This window comes from Haliotis asinina, chromosome 11, assembly GCF_037392515.1.
Source record: "Haliotis asinina isolate JCU_RB_2024 chromosome 11, JCU_Hal_asi_v2, whole genome shotgun sequence".
NCBI classification, from domain to species: domain Eukaryota; kingdom Metazoa; phylum Mollusca; class Gastropoda; order Lepetellida; family Haliotidae; genus Haliotis; species Haliotis asinina.
This window is the reverse complement of record NC_090290.1, coordinates 19,999,308-20,015,299: the sequence shown is the minus strand read 5'-3', so window position 1 is coordinate 20,015,299 and position 15,992 is coordinate 19,999,308.

Here is a 15,992-nt window from a genome sequence, read left to right as displayed (position 1 = left end):
AAGCAATGATAGAATTATAAATAATCAAAAGCATGTAACATGGAAACCGTAAATCCGAACTCCAATACTGTCCCAAGCATGTTTTGGTGTTTGAGTTTATGTGACCTTGCAGATCAGTCCATATATGTGATGTAATCTAAACACCACCATTAACAACTGTTTCTCGGGCATTATCGTCCATGGACAGACATTATCATCCATAGACGGGCATTATCATCCATAGACGGGCATTATCATCCATAGACGGGCATTATCATCCATAGACGGGCATTATCATCCATAGACGGGCATTATCGTCCATGGACGGGCATTATCGTCCATGGACAGACATTATCATCCATAACAAGGAAGTTAGGACCCACATCTTGTACAAGAGGAATAATCAGCGTGCACGTGAAGGACATTCATGCCACACATTTTGCATGCTGTTTCTCGGGGTGGTTGTCATCGGGCGATGTTGTTAATCGAATAAATCAATTTGACAGTCAATATGAGTTAAGTATTCTTAGAGCATTTGAATTTGAGCAACATGTCGGCAAAACTCGCCATCGAGATCATAAAGATGTTACACTGAAAATACTTTTTCTTTAATTTTTGAGAGTATTATATTAAAAAATTTCCGTCGAAGCATTATTGCAATAAGCAGCATAATAAACAGTCACATTATCTTGAAAAAATTAAAATTTCATATATCATATCATATCATCTGTGCGTTTCTTCTATTGGAGAGTATATTTTTTATCACAGTTTTGTCAAATCGTTGCTCATTTCAAGTTATGCATGTTTTGAGACGTGCTGAATCAATGAGAATTTTGCTCATTTCAACATTTGAATGTTTGGGACGTGTTTGCATGACATCTCGAAAGGCTTTGGAAAGAGTACCATTGGGAACAAATAATATTTTAATGCTATTATTATATGACAAAGTCTTCGAGAGATGCTGATGCATGTAAGAGAATCTGATGTGAATAAAAGATATAAAAAGAACAGTCTCAGCGAATGCAGTTTTGGTGTACGGATTTGATGCTGAATAATGATTAATGCACACGAATAATACGGGTTGACATTTGACATAGTGCTCGCTAAAAGAACGCCAACAAACCTACAATACTGTTCAAGGCAGCATTACACCTAACTCATTCACTCACAATTGCTGGTTTACCGAAACAACGTGGACTTAGGTAGTCCTATGTATAATAACATCCTGGCAACTAAGGGGAATAACTCGACGTACCTCAAGTCACAACATCAAGGCCCAAGTCGAACAGTAGAGATGTCCAAGGTATATATTCAGTCTGTGCCAGACTATCCTGTGATGACCATCGGTCTACGCCATTGGGATACGCTGACATGTGTCAACTAACCTGACTGCTCGATTCCTTTAGTCGACAAGCATGAAGTTTAACCCGGATTTTCACAGGTCCATTTTACAGTGAACGATAAAGAGTTATGTTTAATGAAATGAAAGGGAGGGAAATCTTCATCGTAACATTCTTAACAATAGCATTTGTGGATCGAAACAGTTCCTTACAATTGAAAGCACGTATCATTAGGACAATTATTAACGTATCTGCAGTGTATATGTGTAGATATGTAGGTGTGAAAGAGGACCAGGCAAATCAACAAATAATGACATCTCTGGGCGTATATCCAGATAGATGAAAAATTTTAGTTTACAGAATAAAATAAAAATGTCCGCATCAAAGAAGGTTGAGGTGATCCTGCCCCGTACAGGTGGGTAACATTCCTCACCACTTCCTCGCTCTTTACAGGCGATGACTTTCATCTTTTAGAAAAAGGGCTGCCACTCATGCCGACCAACCAACACATTCGTTCAGGCTTCCTCATGTGTCGAAGTGTTCATTGGTTTCATACATCAGGTCTGTGACGGTGTTCTGTTAGTACCATACATTTGATCAATCATTAGTTGATAATATGGTTACATCATTATACTCTCCCTGGAAGAAACAATCACTGAAGTTTCCGAACATGTATTTGTTCTGTGCATGACTGTAGGACGTTACAGATCAGGAACGGTGAATGAAGCGTGTATGTGTTAATGCAGTTTTGCAATATACCTTTGATGAAAGAAAAAAAACAACAACAAAATGTGACGAATAGACAGTCAGCAAGCTGTCAGACGAGTTTAAATGTCGCGCGGAAATGTAACGGCAATGTGGACTCTGTGTGTTCCTGAATATTGACCTTCAACAAATTAATTAACAAACAGGAGAATCTTGACCTGAAATCATGTCCTCAACATCAGTTACATTTTAAAGGCAATTAGCACTACAAACCGTTATCAAAGATTGTACCTTCAAACACGTTACTAAATGTTGAAACACAATATATATGACACCTGTGTCATGCTCCGATGAGTATGTCTTAACTGTGCAACATCTGGGGGTCATTGATCTCCTCGCGAATGTAAGATGATATAATTCAAAACTTCTGTAGCTACATCAATATCCACATTCAGAACATGTAATTAATCTGTTGTCGCTTTTGTCAACGTCAGCATTGAATCTGCATATTTCACACAATGACTTGAATTTTAGTATTCTCAGTGCTCATTTCAGTATATTCTCTATTGTTTTTTTCCTTACACGACTCCGTTCGGCATTCCACATCTACTGAGTCTCATCATGATTTAATCGGATATGTTTGGTTTTTTTTAAACCTAATAGTTGAAGTCATACTAGATTAGTCTCTCGCCCGCGTACGCTGAATGCCATCTGTCCGGGTAGAACAGCTCCGTGTTTGTGTAATACATTTTGGGGTGGTGGTTTAGCGTTTGTTTCTTTACGCCCTGGCTCAATTCATCATATTGGCAGAATGTACGAAGCCCATTTTTCAAGTTGTGCCACCTTCCGTGGAATTGCTGGAATATTGCTAATAGTCGTATAAAATCATACTCACTCACTCAGGTAAATCATGTTCCCTTCCACGCGCTGGACATCTTTGCTAAGGTATGGCAATAAGCACACAAAAGAAGAAATTCAAGATCGATATTTTATCTATATAAATAAAAATAGTAACTCATGCTTGTCGCAAGAGGCGACTAACGGGATCTGGTAGTTAGTCACGCTGACTTGGTTGACCTGTCATAGTATCCATAGATCGATGATCGTGGTGTTCAGCACTGGACTGTCTGGTCCAAACTGGAATATTTACAAACGACTGCAGTGATAAACAGGATTTCAAATAAAACCATGCAAAAGGCTGCGATGAACTCATTCATTCATTCATTCATTCATTCATTCGTCTCGACTGTTTCACTGAATCTGTGAAAGTTCTGTCATTAGTATACTTTGAATGTTCAACAAACAATTTCGTCTCGCCCGCAACACAACTCTCGTCTCGAATGATTTTACTGCATACGAAGGAACAGCCTTCATAACGTGTAGATATTTGTGGATTTCCTTGTTTCGAAGAGAAAACGGCAAATAACAACACAAGATCAATAGATGGAAACATGTATTTTGACACGCACGGGTTTACAATCATCCAAAGTAATACAAGTGCGTAAAACCTGGCTACAGGAATGGTATACGGGTAAAACATATGCCAGTGTGTTCACGAATGTCCAAACTGTATCACAACTGGGTTCTGCTTTTCTCTTAAATTTATGTACCCGCGAAGATGCTTGTTAGAACTGATCTTTAGAAACGCATGCTGGTTTTAAGAGACGACTAACGGATCGGAAGGTCAGACTCGCTGACTTGGTTAACACATATCATCGTATCCATGCTGTTGATCATTGGATTGTCCGATCCAGACTCGATTAAATGTATTCACATATCGCCGACATGTAGTTGGAATATTTCTGTATGCGGTTTAAAACTAACTCCCCTCACAGGAACTTTAACGTTGTTTTACACGATATTCTATTAACGTTCATGAAATTTATGTCCATGGATGAACTGTGTCAGGCCTATGATACCGTAATTTGTCCTAACAAGCATCCACTCACTCAAATTCAGGAAACAGTATGGGAGACTGTTGTAAGATGACGATGTCTTCAGAAGAGCAAATGTATACGTCGCAAGTTAAGCAGAGGCCTGCCCTCTCATCCCTCACAGTAGGCACAGCCATACTTCTGGAAACTGCCACCACACGAAGCGTCTCTTAACAAGTAGTGCCATTTAACACAAACTCATATTGGAGAACGACGATACACTGGGTGTCGCAAATTATTATTAACTATAAATATTTTACGTGCGCAACAATGAACCTCGCGAACAATCGATGGAAGGGAGATAACTCTGTTTACCTTGTGTCGTCTGCAAAATGGCGATTCGCCTCGCTTTCAACAGAAATGCTTCAAACAGCTCGAAATTAAAACTCGGGTGTTCGGTAAGATAAATACGTTGCTCACTGGTCACTCGGGGTCCATTGGCTCATGTACCCGCAAGGTTTGTTTACGTTCCTCTGACTACTGACCACTTTGCATTTTACATTCCATAATGTGCTGATTTACGTGAACGATGCATACTGTGGAGTGCGAGTTTGGTTTTACCCCACTCTTTGCATTATTCTAGCAATGCAATGGTGGAGGATTCCACATATTTTGCTTCCTACATTTTATCAGTATAAGAACAAAACCCTAGACTTCTACCTCACGACCAAACACTGTAACACTTAAGCTACCAAACAACCCCTGATTGAATATACTTTTACGTCGATGAACCGTAACACTATAAGTAGTCATGAGCTGAGGATGGAATTCCAGAACATACTGTTCCATTGATTGTGCTTGTCTGTACTCACCAATAGTCCAGCTACATTGCGGCCATTGACTGGAATAATAATTTACAGTGTAGATTTGCAGCATCATGAATATGCAAATCCCTTCTTGGCAGAGTTGGGACAGCTAAGATTCAGCCCAGAATAACAAATCAAGAGTTCTTGACAGATGTTACACATGTAACACATGTTACACATGCACTTTATTCCTAACATCTGATTTACAACACGTTTCTGGGCCTATATGTACAGCATAGTCAAATAGTCACCCTTAATGATTCACGAAATGCGTATATTTTACTCTTTGACTATCCCAAATATTGTGATATTAGATATTACATGAACTTCCATGTATGTCGACCCGTTAAGGTCCCGGGGTAGAATAGACCTTGAGCAACCCATGCTTGCCATAAAGGGCGACAATGCTTGTCATAAGAGGCGACAAAACGGGATCGGGTGGTCAGGCTCGCTCACTTGGTTGACACGTGTCATCAGTTCCCAGTTGCGCAGATCGATGCTCATGCTGTTGATCACTGGAATGTCTGGTCCAGACTTGATTATTTACAGACCGCCGCCATATGGCAAGAATATTAATGAGTGCGACGTAAAACTAAACTCACTCACTCCATGTATCTCTCTGTCTGGTAATTGCATACAAATATGATATTATGATATTTATTTCTCCGCCTGCAATAGTAATACTACACCGTGAGCCCCAGTGACTGTGACATTCGAGTCAGAAGTACCTTGTATATCAATTTGACATAGCTCGCCGCATGGTACCTACATGGTACCTACATGGTACCTATTGAGATATTATTTATGATATGTAACATAATATGTTGCCCAACTGACCTTTTCATCATTGCATAATTACTGAAGAAAGATAATAATAAACACAGATAAGCAGATAAATAATGGCAGATAATAACAATTATAATCGTATTTATAATGCAGATTCAGATATATCCATATAAATAAAACTAGAACGGACACTGAACGTGTCGGATCATCAGACCATGTCATTTTCATAAGTCCATGGCAGATATGTAATACTCACATTCGAAATACCATGCTTGCATCCTAAATAACAAATTGATCAAATTGAGTGGGCGAGTTTAGTTTTATATCGCTTTTAGTAATATCCCATCAAACTTAGAACGGGGGACACCAGAATTCCTTTGCACCCGTGACGAGCGAACATTTTAGCCATAAGGCGTTGGATACTTCACATTCCCTGCAAAACGTGGGTTCGACAGGACAGCGCCTCAAGGCTGCGAGCAGTGATCCCTCACCAGTATTGACTGAATCATTGTTGCATGTGTTTACTTGAATCTGCCAGTTACCTGTTAATAACATAAATGTGTAAAGTCTTGATAATGTGTCGATGGTCATGAAACGGATAATGAAGTTTCGTTTCTCATGGTAGTTTTTCCATTGTCGATTAATACACGTTCATAGGTGTTATTCTATTTAAAAAAAGAAGGAAACAGTCAATACATGCCTTGCATTCATCCCTCAATGACGTCAACATTGCTGGAATATTGCTAACCACGTGCAACATCTTGCCCCTGAAACACAAATTGAGTGCAAGAACGCCTCGTTCACATTCAAATTTACTTTTACGTTCAGAATCTATTCGCCTAATGGAAGATACTCTCAATATCGGTACATCTTCCACACATGGAATAGGCTAAACAAGATGAAAAAACGTATTCAGTGTCTTGTCCACCATAGGTAAATTGGCAGATAGAACAGTTTGTTTACAATAATTATTACATTTACTCTAGCATTCAGATTGTATTCGTTCCATGGAGGTCGGTCTCTTTTCCACTTGGGAAAGGTATGCTTTTGGAAGAGTTTCATTAGCATAATGTGATTACCTGCCCAAGGGCAATTATTTCTACTGAAGAAATGGTTTTATTTCATTAATCCTCATCATGTCCTATATATTGCTCGCGCATTATACCCTCATTACAATAGTACAGTATTATTGTGATTAAGCTATACAGATTGGGCAGTTGATCATAGTTGTTGAAATCTACTGAGCATGGACTGAATTAGGCTAGGAACTTATTCATTCTCCCAGGGTTGATAGCATCATACCTGTGCATATGGTTTCACAAGTGGCCATTTCACTGTGGCATCATTTGAAATCACAACTTGCCGAACAGGAAGTAGACTCACGTCATCTTCTCCTTGATCACCGCACACCTCCTTGATCACCTTTGGGAGATGAGACACATAAAAGCCCATCAGTATATATGATATCGTTATCCAAGGGGTGTTCAGTTATATCATTACCACAAAAAAGCTAATGACGTTTTACGTATTTTGCAAATATTAACTGTTCATCATCTTAAACACTTTCAGTCATTAATGAAATAGTTTCTTTACACACCGGATGCTTCCTTACACTGAAAGTGTTAAACAGTTTTAAATTTTCACATCATTTCTTAAAGCCACACATGAAAGTGTATTGGTTTTGTTAAATATCGGGTTATGTCACAGTGTTCGTAATCGTAAAATGAATGTTACGTGATATCTATGCAATTTTTCTTTACGAAATTGCTATAAAGAAAAAATACATCTCGTCCTTTTTTGATCTGATTTCATGTAATTGTATTCATTGGAAACTACAACCTGCTGCAGTAAGATACAAAGCCATCTGTAGACAAAGAAACTTCATATTTGCGGGTGAGTACGCATCTTCGAATGGAAATCCATCTCAGGGACAGCTCTTCCATTTTGTTGAAATATATCGCGTCAGCCTAGGCGTGAATTTCTTGATAAATTTGATAAAACAATACCACAAACTAAGTTTGAGTAAACAAACTCGTTTATTGTATAACCGAACAAAAATACACACATCCTCTTAATCGCTGATTCTATTGTAGCATTTAATGACATTTTACACGTATATGTATAAATCATTGTCATGTCCCGAACTCAATACATCCGTGAGGATTAGAATTAACTAAGCTTATATCGGAAAACACACACACACACACACACACACACACACACACACACACACACACACACACACACACACACACACACACACACACACACAAACACGTTAAATCTCCATAACATCATTTCAGTCATAGTACGCCTTATTATCGTGTGTAATACAAACACCAACACATTTTCTGATACAATGTGGATTTCGCAAATGGGCCGTCAACTCCATTTAGTGTTTGATCAAAAGAGGGGTTATTTGAAATGACAACCTGAAGGGGTTGTTAGGGTTGCGTAACTAAATTTGCGGGACGTTTGTTACAATTTGTTTACGATTTCGATTTCGATTTGTTTACAAACGACATTGTAATACTTATGGAACAAGTTTACATTCATATTATCACCCATTCACCAGTGTCAATGCAAACACAAGCAGACCATAACACTGTCACCAACTGCATGCAAAAGTGATCCGAAAAACTCCGTTGTACAATACGTTGTACTACTTTTTGGATATAACACACAAATCGATAGTGTTGGTATAAACATAATACAGACACACCACCACAACAACATTCAAGCGTGAAACGATCCTAAAACTTCCGTTCGCATATATTAAAACCTGAATATGTCCTCGATTAGTGTTTTATACACACGGTCAAAGGATCCTACAACCATGCACAATACACCATACGTGTATCCATGCATCCGTGTTAATACAATGACAAACAAAACATACCTCCACCACAAAAGGCCCGTGGAAAATGGTCCGAAATGATCCGTCAGTAAATGTTGTATTGTATACATGTATGTACGTACATCCGTGTTAACACAATGATATGACAAGGCACCTCCACCACAAAAATGCTCGCGGTAAATGATCCGAAAAGATCCGTCAGTAAATGCTACAGTGTTCATGCATTACATAATGCATCCGTGTTAGTACGAAGACAATCAGGACACACCCCAAAAACCAAGTGCACGCGAAAACTGATCCTAAAAGACCCGTCAGTAAATGCGACGTTATGCATGCATTTCTGAATCAATACAACGACAATCAAGACACACCTCCAATACAAAATGGTTGCGGGAAATGATCCGAAAACATCCGTCAATAAATGCTACAGTGTGCATGAATTACACCATGCATCGGAGTTAATGCAAGGACAATCAAGACCCACCTCCACCACAAAATGCACGCGGGAAATGATCCGAAAAGATCGTTAGTAAATGCGACATTATGTATGCATTACACACCTCCACCACAGAGTGCACGCGGGAAATGATCCGAAAAGACCAGTCAGTCAGACCGCGGAAAATGTCCGAAGAGATCGTTAGTAAATGCAACATACCATCGTGCATGCATTATACCATGCGTCCGTGTAGATACAATGACAATCAATACACACCTCCACCACAAAATGCACGCGGAAAATGATCCGAAAATACCCGTTAGTAAATGTGACACTGTGTATGCACTATACCATGTATCCTTGCAGATACACTGACAATCAATACACTCCTCCACCACAAAATCCTCACGAAAAATAGTACGAAAAGATCGTTAGTAAATGCTAAAATGTGCACGCATTTTACTCCATGCGTCCTTGTTAGCACAATGACAATCAAGACACGTATCCACCACAGAATGCTCGCGGTGAATGATCCCTAAACATCGTCAGCAAATGCAACATTTTACATGCATTACATCATGCATCCGTGTTAATACAAAGACAATTAAGACACACCTCCACCATAAAGTGCACGCGGAAAACGATCCGGAAAATCCGTAAATAAATGATGCTACAGTGTGCATGCATTGCACCCGCGTTAATACCATGACAATCAAGACACGCCGGTAAATTATTCCAAGATGAAAACACATCATCCATTAGTGCTGACATAAAGACGATAACGACACACCTCCCTAGAAGTGCATTCCAAAATTATCCGTTTAGAAACGATGCGTTCTGTGTTAATTACAACAAACAGGACAAAAAGACACTACCACCACCAAGTTCAAGAGACAGGTGATCCGATAATAACCCTTCGGAAATCCATAGGTGTATTTGATCATACCACAGAGTTTATATCATCACAATCAAAACCGAACGCCACCACCAAAAAGAAAACTTCAGTGATACTTGATACGGTCACGCATGCTTATTGTGTTTCCTGTTTTCATTAATATTGACACATCGTGTGTCTAGTCTGATACATGCCGTTATTTAACTAAGGAAATAAAATATTATTTTATTTGTAGACTCCTCCTCACTGTTGGTCGTGAAGGTGCATTTCACCATCGACCTGGTATTTTACTGGTAGACCATTGACCATCATGTTTTACCCATACCAGAAAATAAATAAAATAGTTAGAAAAGTATCCTCTACCGGTTTTGGACCATTCAAACAACAACTGTCCTGGTCTTTTTAAACAGTCTGAGGCCGTTTTGGATGATCCTACAACACGTTGCCGTTTTCGATGCTGCTGGTTGAAGAACAATAGTTTAAGTGTGAACACAAAAATGTTACAACGCTTGGTCATGATATAAACCGACAGTATGAAATGACCTAAAATACACCCTTTCTTTGCTTTTTACACTAGAACATTTGTAAAAACACATTGGGTAATTGAAACTGAAAAGGACTGTTAGCAAATTGCATATATACATTCAGAATGTATGACATACCCAATTCAGACATTGTCAACAAATTAATTAACTATTTCAAAGGCAGCTGAATGACCCAAAATGGAAGTTCTAGATTCAAGAATATTTATTTACACCGATTTGATTTTTCCTTTTCAAATCCTTTAAAATTATCATCAATAACATGATTATAGAATGGGGACCATTATTAAGGCACATTTATCAAAGCTCGAGCGATATACTACCCCATGTACAGATAATGGTAAACTCTGGTAAACTCAGAATAAGAAAACAATTTACCATTTTGCTAGTGTATGTTATCATTAGTTTAAGAACTAAATCAAGATATCTGTGTGTGCACATTACATGAACAAACAGCGTTTATACCTACCACATTTTGTAGAACGATGGGAATGATACAGACACATGGCAAACAGGACCCTCTTGTATTCTCTGATCGGTTCTATGTCAAGTGTACCTCCAAAAAGCAAAACTTCACAAAACACAAAACATTAATATCATTTGCAACATCGATGTTTTGTTCAACCGAACTGAGAAAATACGAGTTAGAAATATGTAAATGTATGGTAAAATTTCGATTTACAATGATTGAAATTTAAAGGCGATGCTTCCTATTTTCGGTTTGTTTAATACGCATAACTCTATGTCCTTACCCTAACCTGTTTCGGGAACTGCGTGTCAGGCCTCGTTAATTAAGATCGCACACAGTATTACTCCTGACGACTAGACGAGTTCACGACTTCACCAAAGTTTATCAGCTGTCACCGGATTTTTGTCACTTGCTATGGATTTTAAAATAACCATTTTGGACACCACCTAAGGCCTATCGCGAGGTATGGCTAAATTCTGATTACCCCAAAGATGATAAAGCGGTTTATCCTTCGCAAGATTTGGTTGGTGAGAACAGACACGTTAACATTTGTTTTGCTAGACCGACGATATTCTAGCACATCGAATTCATCCTTACCTTTCTGAGTGATCACTGCGGTGATATCTACATTCTGATGACATGTGTTTGAAGGCCGTAGTCCGTAGTGCGCGAGGCCGTCTTATCGTGATTTCAAGTCGTCATGACCGTGGTCCCTGCAGGCTATATTCCAATGTCGGTTGACGGTTGTGCCTTAGCCGTCAAGAGTGATATCCACCTTGCCATGACTACCTCAGGCTTGTTGTCATGGATATCTGGAATGATACGTTTCTCAAATATTTTGTCTGGCTGACCTCGGAGATATCCACTGGCGTCCAAGACCCATTATAGTTGTATGGTGACAGTGGTTGGCATTTGAGGCTATGTTGTTATGACCTTATAACGTGATATCCCTTGAAGTGGGAGATATCACTGTCATTACTACTGTGTGTGAGGTCATATTGTCATGGCTGCCTGCGTGATATCCGCGGAAGTGTGAGGTCTCATTGTCATTATTGCCAGCAGTGATATCTGAGGCCTTATTGCCATTGTTCCATGCCATAACATCTGTTGGTGTCTGAGGTCATGTTTTCAAGGCTGCCCGGGTGTTATCCGTTTGGGTGTGAAGTCATATTGTCATTCTACTCACAGTGATATCCATAAGTATTTAAGATCTTGTTGTCACTGCTGCTAGCTATGATATCAACAGCTGAGGTCTCTTTGTCCATGACCATATCTTCTCGGATTAGAACACTTGCTGTCATGACAATGCTTCTGTTTTATCGCCACGTGAGTACTTGTCGTCTCAATATTCCGAAAAATTCCAGGAAACCTGACATCAGGACAGTGCATAAAACTTTGGGGTTTGCATTGATTTGAGCACAACAAAAGTGACGCCGGTGGTTCAGATATTCGGTGAAATTATGAGCACGACAGATATGATGCTTACAAACCAAGAATAATTTCAGCTACAAAATTATGACGCAAAGTCACGATTATCCGATAATTATCAAGTTTCTGTCCTAATTAAAACTGACAGATGCGTTCATCTTAATGGTCATGCTTTCGGAACTGACTGTTCTCCAGTGTTGAGCCTCATACAACAATGCCAATCCTTGTTCGATAGTGTCTGCAGATAATCCTTCGTATGCTAGGACAATTCAGTATTGCTACAACTCCATTTTCTCTTCCAGTCCGTGGGGAGAATCAGAGCCGAATAAAGCCAGTATGATCATGTCACAGCTTACATACGCCTGGAAGGATATGGGTTTCACACATCGACACAAAATTATGCGAGGCAAAGCCCTAACGCACTGACTGGTAAGCCCTTATCGAGCTCTGTAATATGAACATAAATAAAAGACGAAATCCTTTTGAACAAAAGAGACCATATGTCCATGCAATCAATCCAGGTGTAAGACTGAGCGGCAACATCTTGAATTGTATGTGTATATATATTTAGGTTATTGAGATGAGTGAATGTGTGAGTTTAGTTTTACACCGCACTCAGCAATATTCCAGTTACATGGTGGTGGTCTGTAAATAATCGAGTCTGGACCAAAAAAGCCAGTGATCAATAGCATGAGCATCGGCCGGCGCAATTGGGAATCGATGACATGTGTCAACCAAGTCAGTAAGCCTGACCACCCGATCCCGATAGTCGCCTCTTGCGACAAGCATTGTCGCCTTTTATGACAAGCATGGGTTGCTGAAGGTCTATTCTACACCTGCATCTTCACGGGTAAGGTTAATGAGGTATCAGAGTGAATGTATTTTTTTAATGTTCCATGCATTTGCAATATGAAGGGATGTACATTCTGCTTTTTCTTTGACCTTAACCAGTAACTTGGAAGCATTTTCCCTGGTTGTCACATTTGTACATGTGCTGCATTCGTGACCGATATCTACAGTGGAGTGAGTGATTGAGTTTGGTATCGCTTTGTCGGTATTTCAGCAATACACCAGAAATGGGTTCACATATTGATCCACATAGGGAATCAAACCCGGGTATGTATGCGAGCAGACGCTTCGGCCACTAACGCTCTTTTTTGGCTTGTTTGTCAGGACTGTAATACAAATCATTGCAGTTTCCCTGTAGATTTTTCCAGTTAATGTCTTTGTCAACCAAAGCTGCGCCACATCAGCTTTGGTAGTGAATGTATGGTTGTGAATTGTCATTGTCCACAGTGCAGTAAATTATATACATGAAATGTGAAGACTGCATTTGAAAAGAATTGTCGCCTTAACAATATTAAAGCAACATCACTGGAATATCAGCAGAAGTGGGCTTCACACAGTGCACTCATTTGAGGAATCGAACCTGGTCTTCGGCGGGACGAGCATACGCTTCAACCACCAGGCTACCCTGTATATAGTGGAACAGCTAACCAATAAGGACAAACCGATAACCATGACCTCCGTTGTCAACATTGTACTGTTCCAACATCATCAGAATAGGCTTTTTTGATGAGGCACTATCGAACAGTGCTTAGTCAAAGGTGAGAATTCAATAAAACATGCTGACGAGATATTCGAATCGTCCAATAAACTGATGATTATGGTATTTGTTTTGGAACACTATTCAAAATAATAAGAATGATACATTTTCCAAGAAATTATTTCCTTTATTCCCACATATCAACCAGCAAAACTTACCGACTCTCTCTCAAAAGTGACAAAAGTGATTGTGGTTGACTTGAAGTTAGTTTTGAGAATTAACAACTACTATTCTTATGTTGAGACTTTTTTCATATTGCAAGAAAATCATTCCACAATAGGATTGTAAATGATATCAAGCCTCTGATTAAAAACAACAAATTGGACTGTTCAGAACTGAAAAGCTATCGACCTGTGTCAAATTTGCCATGTCTGTCAAACCTTGTTGAAAAGGCTGTAGCAAAGGGGCTGATGGAACCCCTTTCATCACACGATCTGTTAAATAGATTCCAGTCGGCATATCGTCCACATCATTCCACAGCAACTCTTCTCCTAAGATTAGTAAATGACTTGAGAAATATTCTGGATTCCGGGAATATATTTGCTCTTGTGTTAATTGATTAGAGTGCAGCGTTTGACACAGTGGATCACGCACAGCTATTCGAAATCCTGAATCAGCAAGTTGGAGTGAGAGGAACTGCTTTGAGGTGGTTTCAGTCATATCTATGAAGTCGGAGCCAAGGTGTTAGTTAACGATGTTACTTCATCAAGACTTGGGTTATTCCATGGAGTTTCTCAAAGGTCTGTCCATGGGCCGATTCTATTCCTGCTTTATGTGAACTCGCTACCAGCAGTTATCAACAAGCACGATTGCAGCCACTATGGATCTGCAGATAACACCCAGCTCACTACCATCTTGAGACGGAGCTCACTTTTGACAGACCTGCAGATTGTGGATGACTGTGTGTCTGACATAAAGAGATGGATGACATCTAGGATGCTTCAGCTCAATGACAGTACGACCGAACTATTGATAGCCGGCAGCCATAGGCAACTGCATGGAGTATCAGTCTCTGGTGTCAAGGTAGCCTCCTCTGTCATTCAACCCTGCTCAGTTGGTGTTTATATAGACTCTAACCTCTCACTAGATGCCCACATCAACCATCTACGTAATGTCTGAAATTAAATTTCAATATCATACAGAATAATCCCAGAATGAGCATTTACTTACAGTCCCCATAGTCAGACTTGTCTCCTATGGTCAGAGGACCTCTGCTGCATTGATTTGGAACTCACTGCCTGCTGACATCAAATGTTCCGAATCACGGAACTCTTTCAAGTTCCTTCTGAAAACCCTTATTTCTCCATAGCCTTCACTTAGATCTTTCTTCTTTTTCTAATTCTAACCATTACTAACATAATGTATACGTTAAACATACATTCACCTTTTTGTAGCGCCTTGAGCGAGCATCGAATGCACGGATACAGGCGCAGTTACAAATACCCACTATTATTATTTTATTGTTTTCTTTTACACCTTTCTGAGGTGACAGAGAGAGAGAACGGTCAAAATAAAAATCACCCAGTCAATAACATGTATATCCACCACGGTCATGTTGGATGTCTACGCCTCATAGAGCCAATCAAACATCGTAAGAAGTCTTGAGGAGTGGCTTTCCATATCTGTGGAAACACCTGGTGGAGTTCCTGAAGAGTGAATCTCTCAGTGTTCTCTCCATTTCGTTCCAGGCGTGTTCGATAGGGGACAGACCAAGGTTCGGCCATCAGCGCATTGCAGGGGAATCTGGTCTTGTCAGTGAAGAGAACTTGTCTCCACGTATGTGCTCTCCGCCGCTGATGTTGTCTGCACCACTGCGATCGTAGATGTTGCAGACGTAATATCAAAATGTGTAGTCTGGCAGGATGTCTACTAGGAAGTGTCCTTGGCGATATCTTGTTGACACCAGGAACTATTCGGGCTGCGAGGCAGTATGTCCTTGTGGTTGGAATCTGTGGCGCAGTTTTTCGATTCCAACGATCCAACTGGACGGTCACTTAGGACGTTTAATTGATGACGTCTGCACCAGCGGCACGTGAATATTTTGATAACGAAAATAGGACGCACTTGTTGGTATAAGTACAAGGAAGACATACACATGTACAATAATCGTAACGGTGCTATAAAGGATTTCGTCCATTGCGGCCTCTGGAGATGATTTATAGTGTTTGTATATGTGAACGCTGTTATCTTAGCTAATACATGACAAAGA